At 28.6% G+C, this 6,332-nt stretch overlaps 1 long non-coding RNA gene across 1 annotated transcript; it reads right to left on the bottom strand.

Moving 5' to 3' along the window:
- Nucleotides 1–326: 326 nt before the first annotated feature.
- LOC128280916 (uncharacterized) lies at nucleotides 327–1,258 on the bottom strand. Its single transcript, XR_008271119.1, has 2 exons — nucleotides 1,156–1,258; nucleotides 327–534 (listed from the first exon to the last, which is right to left on the bottom strand). It is a non-coding gene; the product is annotated as an uncharacterized LOC128280916 (long non-coding RNA).
- Nucleotides 1,259–6,332: the final 5,074 nt, after the last annotated feature.

Genomic DNA, 6,332 nt, shown 5'->3' on the forward strand with positions numbered 1-6,332 from the left:
CCATATAAAGTATACCTTCTAATTAGTTTTTTACAATTTATGGTGAATTTACAAAGTTGAAACAGGGGTTCTAGAAATCGCTCTGACCTTGTTTCACTAAAACTCAGATATATCATGAAATATAATACCTTTACCTATTTTTCTTATTCCATAAGAAAATAGACATAATAAGCTTTAATTTCATATATTATTCATCTTAAAAATATGTTTATACAATTTTTAGTGATTTTTCAAAGTTACGTCATTGCTGTTACTTGAATCTGTTTTTAGGTTACTTTCACATTTTTCATAATTTTCATGTGATAATCACCATTCAATCATACATATTAATAAACATGCATATCATCGGCCATTTTTATTAGCTAATCACTAGCAAGTATTTACACATCATTCATTGTTCATATTATACCAAAAGTGGCTAAGTTTCTATACATGCCATACACAAAACAAAACGTCTAATTATACCGAGTTATTTCTTTGATAGTGTGATCGGCCTCTGACATTTCCTTCGATCCCCGAGTGACTAGATAAGTACTATAAGAAGAAGAAAATAAAGAGATTAAGCACTAGGCTTAGTAAGCTTACAAGCAAATAAATCACAACATTCAACATAATGGATAATTATGCATAATATCATCTAACATCATAAATTTCTTTACTTCTCAATTTCTATCTTCTTCTTTATTCCTTTACCTTCTTTCTTACCTGACCTTTCCTTTTTCATAAGTATAATCTACTTTTCCTTTGCTATTAATTCACTGTAATTTAACTCGTATCCTGACCCGTTGAACCACTCGGAATACTAAGGATACTAGGGTCGTTCCTGTCTATCAATATCCTGCCAATGCCATGTCTTTGACATGGACTTACATGAATTCTTCCTGTCTCCAATGCCATATATAATATGGACTTACATGGCTCAATCCTGTCTCCAAAGCCATATTTCTAATATGGACTTACATGGCTCATTTCATTACGTCTGTCAACCCTAATATCCTAACATTCCTAGGGTTCAACCGGCTTTCTAACACTTTTCCTCTGTCACTTCACCTTAATTTCGACTTTAAATATTTTCATAACATAATATATAAATGCTGAAATTGACAATAATAATGTAAAATAAAAGAATATTGCATTTATTTACTGTAAACTTACCTCGATACAAAATGTGACTAAACTTTACAATTTAGTCCTTTACTTTTTCTTTTCCCGATCTACTCTCGAATTTCGCTCTTCTTGATCTATAATAGCAAATTTAGCTTATTTAATATCAACATTTATCAAAACAACCCTTTACTCAAACTTTGGCAAAATTACATTTTGCCCCTAAACTTTCACATATTTGCACTTTTGCCCCAAGGCTCGTAAATTAAACTTCATCCTATTTTCTTATGTTTTATGACATGCTGATCATTTTTCCTTCTATGGCAACATCAAATTCACACACTAACATGTACTTATGACTATTAGGTATTTTTACCGATTAAGCCTTTTACTCGTTTTCACTTAAAACCAAGTAGCACAAGTTGTCTAACATAATTTAAAACCTCATATTCCATCATAAAACATCAAAATACACAAATTTCACCTATGGGTATTTTTCCAAATTTGATTCCTAACTTAAATTATTGCTAGCATAAGCTTTATCGAGCTACGGGACTTCAAAACGTAAAGATCATTAAAAGCGGGCTTGGAATCACTTACTATGAAGCTTGAAAGTTGAAGAGACCCCAGCTATGGAGAGAGGTAAGGTTCTGCTGGTAACTTGAAGAAGATGATACAATTTTATCATCTTTTTACCTTTTATTAATGTTAATAACCAAATGACCAAAATGCCCTCCTTACTAAACTTTCAAAAATTCCTTCCATGTCCTAGTTTTGTCCATGAACTTAAAATTGGTCAAATTACCATTTAAGATCTCCTAATTAATATTCCAAAATAATTTCATACTAAAAACTTCTAGAATGCAAGTTTTGCAAATTATTCGATTTAGTCCCTAACCTCAATTTAAGCACTTTATGCATAGAATTTTATCACGAAATTTTCACACAATCATGTATCATACCATGAACCTCAAAATAATAATAAAATATTTTTTATTTTATTTTTTTTATCCTGAATTTGTGGTTTCGCAACCACTGTTCCGTTTAGGCCCTATTTCGGAATGTTACAATTTTAGTAAAAGAAAATATTTTATTAAAACAATCAAATTACGAGGTGATCCGATCACACCTAAACAAAAAAGATTGGTGGCAACTCCCATTTTCATTTTCTCAAAATAAAAGCCGTTTTATCAAAAGATTGGTTTCGACATCATGTTTAATAAAAAAATGATAGTAATAATAAATCAAGGATAAAGTAAAATTGTTTAATTTAGAGGATAAAAATACAAGTAACAAAAATTAACACAAAAAATAAAAATAAAATAAAGAATACAATAATACAATAAAAATAAATGCTTTAAATTAAAATAGAGGCTAATCAAGTTTGTGGTAAAATTTAAAGGATGAATTATGAAAATAAAAATAAAAAAATTGAAAATAAAGATTAAAGTAAAATAAAACAAAAATATAGGGACTCAAAAGGCAAATAATCCTAGACCTAGCACACGTCACTCCCAAAGGGTCGGTAGTATAAGGACATGATTGAATATATAAAAAACATAAGTCATAAAAAAATAACTAAAATAAAAAAATAAAGGATCAAATTGAAACAACGTAGAAATATACGATGACTCATAAGGTTATTTTTCCATCCGTGTCATTCCCTTAAGTTTAACAGTGGGTCAAAGGACAGAATCACAAGGAAATAAAAATAACGGGGTAAAAATAAAATATAAAAAAATATGCAGGACTAATTTAAAAACATACTAAAAAGCGGAAGAACCAAAATAGCAACTAGCCCCTCCCTTAAAAAACAGGCAGATCCTATGAGCTGTTGGGTCGGATTGTCGAGTCAAACTTAAAACGTAGTCATTTTGGGACTTTTGAAGTCAAGTCCAAAACAACGTCGTTTTAGGGGCCTATATAAGGCAAAATTTATTTAAAAAAAATTTCATTTCAAACTTTTTTTTTAAAAAAAAAACTTAGTTCCTCCCATTTTTTTCTTTCAAGCCCCCTATGTCCGACCATCGAGCTAGCAGTGCTTCGTTGTGGTGGCCACTGGTCATCAGTGACGGCGACTGTTGCCTCCAGTGGCCGGAGTCCAAAAACACCCTCTCTTTTTTTTTTTTAGCCTTTTTCAACCTTAAAACCCAGATCTAAAGTCAAAAGCCTTAAAAAAGTAATTAAGAATGAAAAAAAGCTCGACTTTCCCCTTTTCTGTCACGCACCCTTTCGTATACCCTTTATAAAGCCCAGACGAAACCCTAATGGGTTCAGTGGCTTCGCGATCAAAAAAGACCCCCGACGGTGGCGTGAAACAAAGCAACAAGTAAAGATTTTATTTTTATTTATTACTTTGAATCTAAAAAATAAAATAGAGTAAATGTAATGACCCAAATTTTACGGTTATCGGGAAAGTGAATTTCTGGGTCTCCGTTTCTAAAAAATGGATTCGTAAATATTTATTAAAAATATTTACAAAGTCAATTGAGTGGTTAATTAGACTTTAATTAAGTAAATTTAGCTTAATTAAGAGTAATTAGTGGAAAGAATTAAATTGAATTAAGTGTGAAAGTTTAATTATAAATTAAAGAAAAGTTAAAGGGACCAAATAGGAAATATACCAAGTCCCATAAATGAGGCGGCAAATGTGGATAAAAATCTTAGATTTTTTTCATGAATGTATTATTTAATAAGACTATATTATTATTTTATTATATTGTAATTTATATTAATGATATTATAATGTTATTTTAACAATTGTATGGTAATTATAAATACATGTGTAATAAATTAAATACATACACTTGTAATACAACTAAACAATTACTTAAAATATAAGAAATTGTTATTATATTATATTATTATTATATTATATTATATATTATATTATATAAATAAGTAAAGAAACATAAGAAACAGAATGAAATTGAAACAAAACAGAGAAGAAACAGGGGAGAAAGAAAGAAAGAAAAGAAAAGAAAAAGGAAAATTTAGGGTTTCAAGGTTCAAAGTTAATTTGGTAAGTCAATTTAATCCCTTTTGAAAGTTGAATACTACTTGATTTAAGTGAAAATTTTGAAAGTTGTTAGATTTCTAGATATTATTCTTTTGAATAAAAGATGAATTAAGGGCTAAATTGATAGAAATTCAAGTTAGAAATGAAATAAGGATTGAATTGTAAAGTGATTCATAAGTTTTATGCTTTAAGGACTAAATTGAAAGAATTTCAAAATTATGGTTTTATGATGAAAAATAGATAATTATGTCTAAGTTTGGTTAAAATTGAGTAGAAATAAAGTATGAATTAAGATAGAAAAGTAAGTGAATTTAGTTAGGATTAAATTGAAATTAAAAGTAGAAAATCAACATTTTGCACTAAGACTATTTTGGACAGCAGCAGTAGTTTAAGTTTGAAAATCACCAAAAATTGTAAAAATTGAATTAGAGGATGAATAAAATATAGAATTAAATTTTTTTGAGTTAGTTTCTTATAGAAGAAACGGTATAAGCAATTGAATTGTAAATTATGAGATATAATGAATTTTTTGAGACAAGGTCAGAATGAATTCGGATTCCCTATTCTGACTTTGGAAAATCACCAAAAATTGGAGAAAATAATTAGAGGCTTAAAGTTATATGTTTAGAATCCCTAATGAGTCTATTTTCTGGAGAAATCAACGGTAATATTATCCGAGTTCATCTTGTGAGATAATTAATTTTTAGTGAAGAAGGGTCGGAACTGTCACGACAAGAGAATAGGGTGAATTTAAAGAATAAACTGTACTCAATGGCTAAACCAAAAATTCTGAAAATTTTATGGTAAGAAGATTTGTGAGTCTAGTTTCAGGAAAAATTAGCGGATCTTAATTTAGAATTCTGTAACTTAAGATATAAATTAGTAATGTATTAATGATTATGAATTATATTAATTTCGTAGTCAATGTGGTACCGAAAATTTCGGCTAAGAAAGGACAAGACAAAGTCAACGGGAGTTAGCTAAAAAATTACGGTTTATATTTCTATAACCCGAACTTAATATTTAATTATTGAATTTATTATTTATTATGTATGGTAGGTGCATTGATTAAATTATTTGAAATAAAATGAATATTGATTGAAATTGAAGGGTGAATTTAATTAATAATTGTTGTATTTTAATTGAATGTTATGGTAAATAATTAAAGTATGAATTATTGGTATTGTGTTTTTATTGAAATGATTTGATTTGAAAATGTGGTGAAATAATTATGAACATGTGTTTATTGTGGAATTTAATTATATGAAAATGAAAATGAAAAGTGAATTGAATTGTATTAAATTATGAATTAATGTGAATAATTGAGATATATATATATTGAATTGAATGAAAATGTATGAGATTGTGAAAATGTGTGAATATATGTAATTATTGGAATGGTATATTAAGGAAAGAATTATTGAATTGAGAAAGTGAATTATAATTGATCTTGAACTAAGATAGAAATTATATTTAAAAGTGAATTAAATACCTATTAACTAGTCGGGCTAGTCGATATAGTTGGCATGCCATAGGATATGGAAGAGTATGGGTTTTGCTAAACATCGATCGAGCACTTATGTGCCGACTCATCTTTATCTTATATCATTTATCATATCGATTCGCACTTTGTGTGTCGAATCTTTATCTTATCAGTTATCGATTCAGCACTTTGTGTGTTGAATACTGTTATTGTTACTGTTCCGGATTTGTTCCGATGAGGTACTCTGTGTACCGTATTGCTACTGTTACTGTTATTGTTTCAGCTTCGGTCGATGAGGCACTATATGCCGTACTGATGTGTTGGTTGGATCCGTGTATCTGTCTGAGTCCGAGTCATGTTAATAGGGGTAAATAAAGGTATAAAATAACTGATTATTTCTAAATAATTGACTGTTACTGGATAATAGACTGTTACTGAATAACTGAATATTACTGAATAAATGATTATTACTGAATAACGATTGTCTTGAATAAATGATATTCTTGAATAACTTAATTGTTACTGAATATCTGATTTTACTAAATAATTGACTGTCACTGGATAACCGATCAATTGATTGATACTGAATAACTGGTTATTATTGAATAATTGATTGTTACCGAATAACTGACTGTTACTGAATAAACAATTGTTCTCATTGTTAATGAACATTACTGATTGATTAATTGCTATTGAAATTAATAAATGATTGAAATTTAAAGTAGA

This window comes from Gossypium arboreum, chromosome 9 (assembly GCF_025698485.1).
Source record: "Gossypium arboreum isolate Shixiya-1 chromosome 9, ASM2569848v2, whole genome shotgun sequence".
Classification (NCBI taxonomy): domain Eukaryota; kingdom Viridiplantae; phylum Streptophyta; class Magnoliopsida; order Malvales; family Malvaceae; genus Gossypium; species Gossypium arboreum.